This window comes from Pistacia vera, unplaced genomic scaffold (assembly GCF_008641045.1).
Source record: "Pistacia vera cultivar Batoury unplaced genomic scaffold, PisVer_v2 Contig804, whole genome shotgun sequence".
NCBI lineage: Eukaryota > Viridiplantae > Streptophyta > Magnoliopsida > Sapindales > Anacardiaceae > Pistacia > Pistacia vera.
Window position 1 is genome coordinate 149,271 of NW_022196673.1, and position 14,295 is coordinate 163,565.

Here is a 14,295-nt window from a genome sequence, read left to right on the forward strand (position 1 = left end):
CTCCAAACCTAGTTTTCTTAAAGGGTGCATTGTTTTCTTACAAAATAGATAACTCTAAGTCTTTAGAAGATAATCTGGACAAATTTTTGAAGATGACTTTAATTTTAAAAGGAACAGACCAAGAATTAGGGGACACTAGCTTAGCTATGATCCTGCTTAATTCCTTAACTGATGAGTACCAAGTTTTCAAAAATGCACTTCAATATACTGGTATTGTGCCTAGTCTTGACCTGATAATTGATGGATTAAAGGCTAGGGAGTTAGAATTAAAGGTCGAAAAGAGAAATGGAAATAATTTGTTTGTGAAGGGTAGATCAGACTTAGGTCAATCTGTAAATGGAATGCATCGTAGTAATGGCCCAAAGAATAAGAAAAAGGGGAAGGGTTATGGTAAAACAAGAGGGGAGACCAGAAATCGTTTTCACTGCAATAAGATTGAACATTTAAAGAAAAATTGTTTCGAGTAGATTAAGAAGCAAAAACAAGGAAACATTTAGAGTAATGTAGCCTCCACTAGTGATAGCATTGTTGTCTCAGATGTCCTCACAATGTCTAAGTCGGACCAGATCCAAGAGTGGGTCCTAGATTCAGGTTGTTCCTTCCATATGAGCCCAAATAAGGAGTGGTTTCAAGAGTTTAGAGATGATGAACATGAGACTGTCTTTATGGGGAACAATAATGCTTGTAAGGTTAGAGGAATAGGTAACATAACCTTAAAACTGGAAGATGGTAAACTGATAATGCTGTCTAAGGTTAGGTTCATTCTTGAACTAAAAAGAAACCTAATATCCGTAGGAACTTTAGATGAAGTTGGCTATTGTTATAAGGCAGAAAATGGTTGCATCAATGTATACAGGAATAACAACATAGTGCTGAGAGGTTTAAAAAGAAATGGCTTGTACATTTTGTATGTAAATTATTACTGTGATAAGAACAATAGTGCACCGATTTCATCAAAATTAAGTGTGACACAAAAATGGCATATGAGGTTAGGACACATGAGTAGAAAAGGCCTAAACATCTTAGGTCAAAAGGGACTGTTTGGTAGAGACAATATAACACCTTTGGACTTTTGTGAAACATGTGTGCTAGGTAAGCAACATAGGGGCAGTTTCACAAAAGGAGTTCACCTAGCTACAAACTGCCTATATTACCTTCATGCTGACTTATGGGGACCTGAACAGGTTAGGTCCCATGGAAGGAATAGCTACTTTCTCTCCATAGTGGATGATTTTAGTAAAAAAGTCTGGGTATACCTTCTAAAATCAAAAGATGAGGCCCTCACTAAATTCAAAAGCTGGAAATTGTTAGTAGAAAACCAAATTGATAGGAAGGTGAAGGCTCTTAGAACAGACAATGGGTTGGAATTCTGTAATGTAGAATTTGATAAGTTCTGTAATGACCAGGGAATCCTAAGACATAGGACTATAAGGAGAACCCCTCAGCAAAATGGAGTTGCTGATAGAATGAATGGAACCCTCTTGGAAAAGGTGAGATGTCTCATGTTTACATCTGGACTGCCTAAATCCTTCTGGGGAAAAGCCCTAACAACTGCAACATACCTAATAAACATAAGCCCTTCAACTACTATAGAGTTTAAATGCCCAGAATCAAAGTGGTCAGGGAAAGAACTAAGCCTAAGTCATCTAAGGGTATTCGGGTGTGCAGCTTATGCACACACTAGTGATGGGAAGTTAGAACCTAGGTCTATAAGGTGTGTATTCCTAGGATACCAAGAAGGGACCAAGGGTTATAGACTGTGGGATAGAGATACACTAGGGGTTAATGTCATTATTAGTAGAGATGTAGTGTTTAATGAGAATGTTTTTCCATGTAAGTCTACTAATAGGGCTGGAACTGATCCAAATGACAATGCCCATAGTCAAAACCAACCAGATGTTATTCCAATTGAGGTGGAGCCAACACCATAGCAAACTGAATCATCTCACCATGGTTTAGAACCCGAACCAGAAGCAGAAATCACTCCACATGACCCTATACAAGCTGAAGATGTAAAAGAGCCCCAATAAGAAGATCTATCCCACTACCAACTGGCAAGGGACATATCTAGAAGGGAAATTAGAACCCCCTACTAGGTTTTCATATGTAGACTTAATCTACACAGCTTTGCTTGCGGTACAGAAGTCCAGAGATTTGAACCAGGAACATATGATGAGGCCATAAGATCCAAAGAGAAAGAGAAATGGAAATCAGCAATGGAGGAGGAGATGTAGTCCCTAAAGGTAAATGGCACATGGTCCTTGGTCCCTAAACCCAAAGACCATAAACTTGTGGAACGCAAATGGCTATTTAAACTCAAAGAAGGTATGTCTCCTACTGATCCCCCTAGGTATAAGACCCATTTAGTGGCTAAAGGTTATACACAGAGGGCAGGTATAGACTTTAATGAGATTTTTTCACCGGTTGTTAAATTTAAAATGATTAGGCTAATGCTTCTTATAGCAGCTCACCATGACTTAGAAGTGGGGCAATTAGATGTCGAAACGACATTCTTACATAGTGAGTTAGAGGAGAAAATTTATATGACTCAACCTATGGGATTCATTGATAATAACTTGCCCAATCATGTTTGTATGTTGCATAAATCACTATATGGCCTTAAACAATTACCTAGGCAATGGTATAAAAGGTTTGACACCTTTTATATTGAGCATTGGTTTCTCTAGGAGTAAATATGATAGCTGTTTTTTACCTTGCTTCCACTGATGATATGCCTATTTACTTGCTTTTATATGTTGATGACATGCTCCTAATTAGTAAGTCTAAATCCAAGATTAGAGAATTGAAATTAAAGCTGAATTCTGAATTTGATATGAAAGATCTAGGGAGTGCTAAGAAAATTCTAGGAATTACAATAGATAGAAATAGAAGTAGCCATGAATTAAGTATTCACCAATTGTCATACCTGAAAAACCTGGTCATGAAGTATGAAATGGCTGATGCTAAACCTGTGAGCATGCCTTTAGCAAACCATTTCATCTCAAGCAAATTACAATGCCCTAAGATTGATATTGAGATAATTAGGATGGAAAATGTACCATATTTTAATATTATAGGGTCTGTAATGTATGTCATAATTAGCACTAGACCTGATTTATCATTTGCAATCTCTTTACTTAGTCAATTTATGTCTAATCCTGGTAGTGAACATTGGGCTACTTTGAAATGGTTGTTGAGATATATAAATGGTTCACTACATGTTAGCTTAAACTATTCAAAAGGAAATAATTCACTTAATCTGGTGGGATTTGTAGACTCTGATTTTGTAGGTGACAGGGACACAAGGAAGTCTACAACATCATACTATTTTACCCTTGGAGGAAATTGTGTTAGTTGGAAGTCTCAATTGCAGCCACTTGTAGCACTGTCCACAACCGAAGCTGAATATGTGGCAGTGATTGATGTCTTCAAAGAGGTGCTATGGCTCCAAGGAATCTTGAAGGAAGCCAAGTTAGTAGACATCATGGCAATTGTGTATTCAGATAGCCAAAGTGCCATCCATTTGAGCAAGAACCCTGTCTACCATGAGAGAACAAAACATGTGGATGTCAGATTCCATTTTGTGAGGGACTTGATCACAAAAGGAGTGATTGAACTCAAGAAGATTCCAACAACCTTGTTGATATGGGCACCAAAGTAGTGACAGCCACAAAATTCAAGCATTGCTTGGATTTGTTGAATATAGCATAAGGAGCCTTGTAGAGCTGAGAAGCATACTGATGAAAGGTTCTCTGCACACCTGGACAATATTCCTTAGCGAGTTCTGACTTCAAGGTGGAGATTGTTGATGGTGAAGCTAGAAACGGTGACGTCTTATGCTTCAACTAATGCACTTATCCAAACGGTGCCGCATTGTTCAACCATCCAAGATCTAAGCCATTAATTCTAAAGCTGATCCAACGCATATTATTAAGCCTCACATCCAGCCATATAAAACAGTCTAAAAATTGGGTTTAGAGGACAAATCATAAAACACTTTTCTCTCTCCTGTATACGACTTTTGCCATTGTTAGAGCTAAGGTTCTTTGTTATATTTCTTTGTAAAATCTGTTGTGATCAGTGTAGGATTTCTTGTAAATCACTCAGTAGGGGTCTGTTTACTCTCGGGCTAGGGATACCAAGATAGAGTTTCCCTAGGGTGAAGATTGCAGTTCTTTAGATTTACTAAGGGAGTTTGAAGGAAGTGAGGAGTGAGTGAATCTTGATTGTGTTTGTAATTGGATCTGTGGAATCAATTAGTGCAGAGGGCCCCATCAGTGTGGAGCTCAACATGGACGTAGCCTATTCATTCTTGAATAGGCGAACCACGGTATATTGTGTGTCTGATTTCTTTGTGGTGCTTGGTTTGATCTTTGTGTTTGACTGATTAGATTTAAAGTAGATTTAATTAAAGAATAATAACAATTTCCTAGTGTAGAGACTTTTGACTCATATCATTGGATTCATGCCTCAATTTGTGCACAATCAAAATCCTATCCTTCATTTGAACCGTACACAGTTCACCATATTTTTCTTCTTCTTTAGGTAATATTTCTTTTCCTCTCATAATTCTATTCCTTCAACTGATATTATTTCTCAATCATATGCAACCTCTTCCATCAAGAAAATCCACCAGACCCATTAGATCCTACATGGCAAAAAGATTATGCTGTAACCACTGACAAGCTTCAAAATGGCAATTTTTCCCGCATTTTCACTTTCCATAAGACCAGACCTCAAGTTCTGGTTCAACATGCCTCACAAATTCCAATAATTTTCTCTTCCACTCTTCAAGTAATGTCGCCCAAACTACTAGGGATAACCATTGATTCTAGACTGAATCTGGACTGTCCACCTTAAAGCTCAAAACTGAAGCTTTTAATCCTTTCCCTTTGACAACAAGTGTTTGTAAGCATGCATGGCTATATTTAGTGGACCAATAGAAAATATATAATTGAATAAAATAATTTGAATAAAAAAAATCATATGCAGAGAACTTATGCTTCCATTTGTCAAGCTTAGACTGGGATATTTTAAAAATCTGCTATACACTTGGAACAACTAATTTTTAATAATAAGTTGAGGTATTTATTTATTTATATTATTATATTAAGTTTTCATTTGTGAGGACAGTGGATTGGAGGTGAAGAGGTGTGGAGCCCTCGAATATAAGAGCAAGATCTGAAAGAGTTCAATCCATGTTTCACAATTTTATTATTAGTGTATCAATATATAAACTATTATAAATAAAAAATTAGTGGTCTTTAGTTATTTTATTTAGAACTTAATAGCAATATTTAAAAGTAAGAAAAAAAAACGTCCCTAAGATTCTCACTGTGTAACACAGGTTGTCAAAGTCAATAAAGAAAAAGGGCAGACAACTTTGATATAAGTAGAAAAAAATGGAGAGACTAAAACAAGAAATCAGTTTATAATGTAATGAAATTTCCACCAAATTTCTGGTACTTTCTCGCAATTTTCTTAAAGAGTGAGTGAAGAAGAGATAAAAATAGGAGAAATATTCATAGCAAGAAAGTTTTATGGTTTTCCATCGCTTCAACACCTTCATGATCTTTGCATACTTCTCCAGAGCAATTCAGATCTGTCTCCATTGTTATTTGGGTAAGATACTATGACTTTTTATATCTATTATTTTCTCAGATTTATTTTTATTTTATATAATTTTATGAAAGAATTGATGCATCTATGTTTCAAATAAGTTGAATATATAGTAAAAATTAGCATCAAATTTTGTGAAGATTCTCAATATTTATAGTCTCCAAGCTGTCCATCTCAGTTTCTATAGCTCAAGTGTTAGATCTAAACTTCCAAGGCTAATTAAAAGGTTCGTGCCTCCATTGTTCCTGGATCTGTGCTAATTTTAATTTTAATTTTTTGTTTTCTCTCTCCTATAAAGTATTTGTCATGTGTCCTAAATGCAACTTACTGTAGATCATACTCTTTTCAAATATTATTGTATATAATTTATCAGTATTTTCAAAAATATAAAATTAATTTTACTTTGACGAATAATTTTACAATTCATATCTGGCTTCGGATACTTTCTCTGGAGCAATTACAGTCTCACTGCAAAACATTAAGATCTGGATCCATTTGTTAGTTCGGTAACATATATGCTTGGATTTTATATATTCTATTTTTCTTTGATATTATTTTAATTTTAAATTTTATGAACAAGTAGCATCTATCTTTTAAATAAGCTGAATGTAGCCAATCTAGTTGAAGATTTACTGTTATACTCTTTCAAAGTTGTTCCAGTGGCTGGAGTGTCAGATTTGAACTTCCAAGGCTAACTAAAAGGTAAGTAGTGCCTCTATATGGTAATTGTAATTGTAATTGTTATTAATTGTTTATATATCATTTTAAATATATTTTTAGAATTACTAGGAATATTAATGAATTATTAATAATTATATATTGAATCATAATTTTTTATTCTCAATTACTTAATTATTTTCTATCAAGCCTTTTTTGATTGACGAAGAATGTCATTAATATTTTGTCTACTTAAACAGAACTGAAAAGCATTCATCAGTTGATGTCGATGGCTGGTTTTGTCTTCCACCAACAATCTCAAGAGGAGCATGACAGTTTTCTTAGTTTCAGAGGCGAGGACACCCGCAATGGTTTCACTAGCCATCTCTATTTGGCTTTGTGGTGTAAAAGATTAGTACTTCATTGATGACCAAATTGTGTAGAGGAGAGAAAAAATTTCATCATTTCTTGTAATACCATTAAAGCGTCAAAGATTTCAGTTATCATTTTCTCAAAAAATTATGCAACTTCTAGATGGTGCCTCCAAGAACTCGAACAAATCCTTCATTGCAAGAAAATAGATGAGCAGATTGTTATACCAGTTTTCTATCACGTAGATCCATCAGATGTAAGGAATCAAACTGAGTTTTGGAGATGGATTTGCTGAGCTTGAAAAACATACTAAGCAGAAATTGAGATGCTGCAGAGATGGAAGACTGCTTTGAATGAAGAGGTAGTCTAGCTGGCTGGACTATTAATGATCAAAAGTAAGTTTTAATTCCATAATATTTCGCTTTTTGTAATTCTTTTATGTCTTAACAATTTCCTAACGCTTGAATTGAATGAAACCTAAAAACATAATTTCTAAATAATTAAAGTTTTTTTGTTGTTTATATTTAGGTCTGAATCTAAACTTATAGATGAAACTTTGGACGATATTTTGATGAGACTAAATAAATTCTCCAAGTGATTATACGGACCTGATTGGAATAGAATTTGCCATAAAAAGAATAGAGTCTTTGTTGCACAATGGATCAAGTGGTGTTTCCAAAATAGGAATTTTGGGCATAGGTGGTGTTGGCAAGACAACTATTGCCCGTGTTGTATTCAACAAAATTTTAGTCATTTTGAAGGATCCTATTTTGTTGAAAATGTTAGGGAAGAGTCGGAGGAAAGTAGTGGATTAACTCACTTGAAAAAAGAACTTCTTTCCACAATATTAGAGGATAGAGATCCCAAATAGGACTTACCTTCACAAGAAAAAAGACTTAAAGATAAAAAGGTTCTCATTGTGTTTGAGATGTGACATCTTTACAGCAAATAGAAAATTTGATTGGAAATCTTAATTGGTTGAGTTCAAAAAGTCAAATATCATAACAACAAGGATAAACAAGTGTTGAGAAATTGTGAGTAGATGATGCTTATATATATGAGGTTCAGGGACTAAGGGAGGAGGAAGCTCATCAACTTTTTAATCGGTATGCCTTTAAACAAGACTCTCCTATTGAAGATTATATGGAGCTATCGAACAAAGCAATTTCATATACCAAATGTCTCCTTTGGCTCTGAAAGTGTTGGGCTCTATTTGTTTTCCAAGGGAAAAGAATTTTGGGAAAGTGCAATAAAAGAACTAGAAAAAGGTCTTCCTTTGGATATCATAAGGTATTAAGAGTTAGTTATGATGGACTTGAGAAAGAGAAGGATTTATTTTTAGATATTGCATGTTTCTTCAAAGGGGATCATATAGATTCAGTGATAGAAATCCTAAATGCTTGTGACATTTCTGCAAAGAATGGAATACAAGTTCTTATTGACAAGTGTCTCGTGTTGTGACATACTACATAAAATAACAATGCATGATTTGCGTTCAAGAAATGGGTAGGGAAATTGCTCGGGATGATAGTTGCAAACACATTCGACTATGTCATCATATGGATATCTTCAAGCATTTAAAAAAGAAAGGTAAAGGCTAGTTGTACAATATATATAGATAGACAGATACTTTGAGAGCGAGCTTACATTTTTACACAAATTTTAAATTAACGTCTGGTTTAAGGATATCTAATAAGAGATCATGGGTATTTTTTATTATTATTATTATCTAATAAGTCTTCCACGTACCAGACGCTTGCCAAAAAAGAAAAATGTTTTTTTATTATCGATTAATGTTTTTTATTTTACTTATAAGTCAAACTTCATATTACATTTTTTTTCCTTTTGTAAATTGTTTATTGTCATACAATTAATTTAAAATTATTTCCTTTCTTCAATTCAAAGAAAGCTTAAATACATAAAAAAAAAAAATTAAAATAATATGCCTTACTTTGAAGACTATTATCGAATAGTTATTGTTATTGTTATCCTATTTATTTTAATCTCTACTACTGAAATTCGTTATCTTTATTTGTTTAGTCAACTCAATGTTTCTATTCACTAGAGTATTTGTTGTAATTGATTCATAATTTATTTTTATAAAAAATAAATTTTTATCTTAACTTACGTATGAAGCTTAAATTAATTTGATTAGGTTAACATTGATGGTTAGCAAACGTTAATTAATTAGTTGGATTTAATGGGAGTATCTTCTTGTATGCTAACGATCATCTTTGTTGACTGTTAGGGAAAATGAAGCAGTACGAAGCATAAACTTGGACATATCTAAAATAAGCAATGCAGGCTTAAATTGTCATGTTTTGTCAAAGATGGATAACTTAAGATTCTTCAGAGTATACAACTCAAAATACGAAGATGGCTATGAAGACTGGCAAGACCAAGATAATTCTGAAGCTAAGTTGGATGGTTTTGAAGAACTTGAATCCTTTCCGATGACATTACATTCTTGGTTGGAATAATTACCATTTAAATCGTTGCCATTAAGTTTTCCTTCAGAGAGTCTTGTTAAACTTGTTATGCAAAACAACAAAGTTAAACATTGGAACGGTTTTCAGGTAAGTATATTTTGGTATTTATACTGTTGTCTTTTGTTGAAAATTATAAAAATACAAGGTACTAATATGAGTTGGTCATTTGTTGTTTTCTACAGAATCTTGTAAATTTGAAATAGGTGATCTCAGTTTCTCGAGCACATGACAGAGATTCCAAATCTCTCAAGACCTCAAATCTTCAGTATTTGATTTTAATATTTGTTCGTCGCTTGAGAGTCTCTCAAGCAACATCTGTAAGTTGAAATATCTCAAACAGCTTAATCTTTTCGGCTGCATCAAATTGGAGAGATTAACGATGACTTTGGAGATTTAGAAGCTTTGGAGGAGCTCAATACTGGAGAAACAATCATAAAAGAAGTACTCTATCCATTTTACACTTGCCAAAACTTCGTAGATTACAACTATGTCGAGATGAACCGGCACCCTTGAATTGGGTATTGAATTCTTTGTCAGGTTCAAACTCTGGTATCTCTTAATTTGTCAAACTGTCAAATGACCAAATTACCTGACAATCTTGGACAATTTCTTTCTAGAAAACTTATTTCTATGTGAAAATAATTTTGAGAGCATACCAGAAAACATCAAAAGGCTTTCTAAATGAGATTGCTAGACATAAGTAATTGTCGGAGACTTCAACTTTTGCCAGAGTTTCCAATGGGTGTACGATGTGATAGCATTTGACTGCTCATCCTTGCAATCAATATCAGATCCATCATTTCTATTGTTACCTCATTGGAGACGACGGGAAACAACTTTTGCCAATTGTTTAAATTGGATTTAGTAAAAATCTCATAAGGTATCTCTTTATCCTTTCTCCCTTTTTATAATGTTAGTTGTTTTTTAAAAGTACAATAACAATATTAATTATTATAATATATATAATATATAGAATAATATAATAATATTATTTATATATATATATATATATATATATATATAGAACTAAAACTTGTTATGTGATGATTTTCTTTTCATTGGTACAGGAATCTTGTCGAGGATTTTGTGCTAGTATCTGTTTCCCTGGAGATGAAATTCTTAAGTGGTTTACCTTTCAAAATACGGGACCTTATATAACTCTCGATAGTCACTAGATTGGCATAATAAAAACTTTCTAGGTTTTCTTGCATCTATTGTGTTTCTCCAAATAAGGACAATCTGGTTCCTTCTTACATTGTTACCTGTTATTGCTTGGTCAAAAGTGAAAATGGTATGGAGCAGATTTATAGAATTAGAACTAGAACTAGATTTCCTATGTTTGCGCATATCTAGTCAGATCATGTATTATTTGGTTTTCATTCTATAACGGAATTGGTGTTTAGAGAGTGTCAATATTATTGGCAACATGATAGAATTCGTCATAAGATGATGTCATCAAATTGTAAAGTGCTCATCAAATTTTATGCTAAAGGGGCAGAGGTGAAAAAGTGTGGGATTCATTTTATATGTTGAAGATTATGAAGAACCATTGGAAACATTCAGAAGAAGTGTTGACAGTGCTAAAAAGAAAGGGCATGAGAAAGAGAAAGATGAACTGCAATCTAATAAATTCCAAATTTCAAATCCGTTTGATGGTATATGCAACTTAAGGTAAAAATAAAGAGTTATTTCAGCTCCATAATGTTTTTCGATTCTTTTAATTTATTTTGTCTAATAAAAAGTAATTATAGTATCTTAAGTAGTACTAAATCTTCTCATCTCATGTGGTACATAATTTTATAGACATTCTGAAGTCACTTAACAAATCAAATTTATATCAAATTTCATGTAAAATGTTGTTAACAAGCCTCGTTTATGTCAAATTGTCCATGTGATCTAAAGTGTCTAGAAGCACGGTATTGGAAATTGAAAAGGAATGCACTCAGATAAATGTGAAAAATGCTCTACTAAATTCTCCACAAAATACAATTTTACGCTCACAAAATGAAGAGGTCTTCCTATATCAAGAAAGTCAATTTTTTTTTTATTTTGTTGAATAAAAAATTTGATGTTAAATTAACAAGTTATATTTTTTATTGCAGATGAATGTGTGAATCCAAAAGGTTGTATAAGTTTCCCAAGAAGTGAAATTCTAGAGTGGTTTAGCTTTCAAAATGCTAAACTACCACCGGGCTCCTTCATATGAATTTGGGTTTGGCTATCTGCAGCGTTGTAGAATTCCCAAATTTGTTAGATTTGGGCCAACCTTCTTCGTTAAATGTGAGTTGCATTTCGAAGAAAATGATGGTGTCTAAAAGTCTTTTGATTGGGTCTATACAAGGTAGTTTGAAGGAGATAGAACTCTCTACATCAAAATACATCATGTGTTCTTGGGATATGATTGTGTGTAGTACTAGTGGAGATTTTGTTTAGGTCCGGATCGAAAACATTCTGTGATAAGGCCATCATCAATTTCAATGTTACCACTTATGATGAAATATCCATAAAGGTTGTAAGGTGAAAAAGTGTGGAGTTCGTTTATTGTACCTCAAGATTTGAGAAACAAATGGAAGAATCCATAGATCTTTCATCTTTAAAAGAGAGGCTAAAACTCAATGGAAATGATCGTTTAATGATGAACCACCATCCTTTGGCCTTTCCGCTGCACGTGATTGGCAATCAGGAGTTCTGCTACTTCTCTGATTTGAATGAAATGGTTGGATCAACAGTGATCGATATAACTGAATCACACTCCGAGAGATTGAAACTATGCAACTATAAAAATAAGTAAGCTTTCTTACACACTAATTTTAATTATATGATTGTTTTATTTTCCTAATTCATTTTTCTGAAAACCTTGTTCACCTAATGGAATAGAAATATGGGTTTTCACTTTTTTCGGGTGCAAAAGTTTGATATAAAGAAATATATATTGGTGTTAAATTCATTGGGCACATGAATACACACAAGATGATTTAAGAGTAAGTGCCTAGGAAACTTCTAGAAAACTTGGAAGAGTAAAGTATTAAACTAAATGCTTTTTGGACAAAAATTAGAACTATTACTAACCGTTACTATGACTTAAAATATTATGAAGTTCAATTCAAATATATAAAATGCACCCATCTGGAATAGTAGAGCTGATTATGATCATTATGTTTTGCACTAACTTAAAGTTAAATTCAAATAATTTTCACTAACTTATAGCATGTAACTTTTGTTAATTGCTTATTTTAAAATAGAATCAAATTTATTTCTTGAATTGCATTGATTTATTTCATATATTAATATTTGATCATACTGTTGATGGTTTTGTTGTATCAATAATTGTGATGTCGAAAGGTATGAGGATAAAAGAAGTGGAAGAGTTGAATCCAAGTACAAGTCAACCCACTGGCTTGCTCTTTTTGATTGAATGAGTTCCCTATAGATGATGATGATGAACCGCAACCTAAAAGACTTAAAGAATTCTAATTCTTTTAAAGGGTGAGGAAGTTCAAATCTCATTTCTAATCTATTTCTATCTAATTAATTTGCTCTCAATTTCTTGTATATTTAGTCTTAGATTGACTACAATCAAGATGTACCATAAAATATTATGTAGAAGCGATGATATTTAGAGAGAAGAATAATACGTATCAATAAAATAAGATTCACTCGCAAGGGCAAAAGTTCCCAAATGTTGGTAAACATTGCTATATAATAGGAAGAAGCTGTAATTGTTTCATGAAAAAATTCTAGTCTAATATAGTTTAATTAATTATAAAAATTATCACATTAATTGGTGTTTTGTCAAAGAGCCCCATTCTCTAGTCAATTGCAGCAAACAGGGACGTTAACCAAAACTAATTGATTTCTCTAAAACACAGTGCTTGTACCAAAGAAGCATGTTGAAACAGCTAAGCGAAGCCATTACTCCCATGATGATGAGGAACCACTGCATGAAAGATTTAAGAAACTCAAGCTCTCTTGAATTGCAAATCAAGTCTTTCGCCCTTTTGACTATATGGTATGTTTGCTCAATTCAATCCCTACCATAATTCTATTTAATTTTTCATTTTTTTTTTTTAAGAATTTTTCCTATTATAACAAATTATTGACAGTAAAACATTTTGAGATTAACACACTCTCTCACTATATATCATCTAAATTCACAGCAGATTGCAGATTTGATTATAAAACCATTGGTTATTGTTCAGTTCAAGCCTTTTGTTTCGTTTAGCTCAAAGGAGAATGACAAGCTCACCAAGCCCTTAAGTCTTGTTTAGCTTGGTTTTTGTTGAAGAATTCAATGTAGAAGCAATTCAGACTTTCAGTTTATAATTAAAACTGCAATTTTCAAGTCTCAGATTGTGTTAGTGACATTGATGCCCTTTCCCATTGGAAATTTTTTATTTGAACAGGGGGAGAAGCTTCTACCATGCCGTCTTGTACAAAATAAGAATGAGAAGAAAAGCTAAAATCAATGAAAAGAATCAAGGATACAAGGCATGACCCCTTTTTAAAACTGCCTATCAATTACAAGTTGGCATTTCTTTGATGTAACGGAAGGGGATGAGAATATATGTATATATAGTCGGAGAAATGTGTAGACTCATTGCAATGCTAATATTACTAGGTCAAAAAAGTTACGGACACCAAAAAATTTACACCAAAAATGTGTATCGGCCTACGTGTACGCGTGACTCGAATTTTTTATTAATATTTTTTTAGTGAACGGTCGTCCATCAAATATGGATGGCCGTTCACTCACATGGACTCCCGTCCATTTTATATGGACGGCCGTTCACTCATATGGATTCCTGTCCATTTTATATAGACGGGGGTCCATTTGTTATAGACGGGCGTCCCTATTTAAAGGACGTCCGTCCATAAATAAAATACAATAAAAAAATTTTATAAACATTAGGGACGGTCGTTCATAATTTGTGAACAGTCGTCCCTTCATTTTGGACGGGCGTCCGCAAATAAGGGAAAACAAAAATATGAAAATAAAAAAAAAAAAAAAACTTAGGGGACGGTCGTCCATAAATTTTGGACGGTCGTCCCTTAAGTTTGGATGGGCGTCCATTAGGAATTGACGCCCATCCCTTACATTTGGACGGGCGGCCATTAGGAATGGTCTCCCGTCCATACTTTTAAAACCCGTCCATACTTT

At 33.5% G+C, this 14,295-nt stretch overlaps 1 long non-coding RNA gene across 2 annotated transcripts; it reads left to right on the forward strand.

The window, feature by feature from the left end:
- The first annotated feature begins 11,731 nt into the window (after positions 1-11,731).
- LOC116117317 lies at positions 11,732-13,687 on the forward strand. Of its 2 annotated transcripts, none has more exons than XR_004125932.1 (4): positions 11,732-11,924; positions 12,480-12,623; positions 13,007-13,146; positions 13,541-13,687. It is a non-coding gene; the product is annotated as an uncharacterized LOC116117317 (long non-coding RNA). The 2 variants fall into 2 exon arrangements; XR_004125933.1 differs by lacking the exon at positions 13,541-13,687 and adding an exon at positions 13,295-13,514.
- Positions 13,688-14,295: the final 608 nt, after the last annotated feature.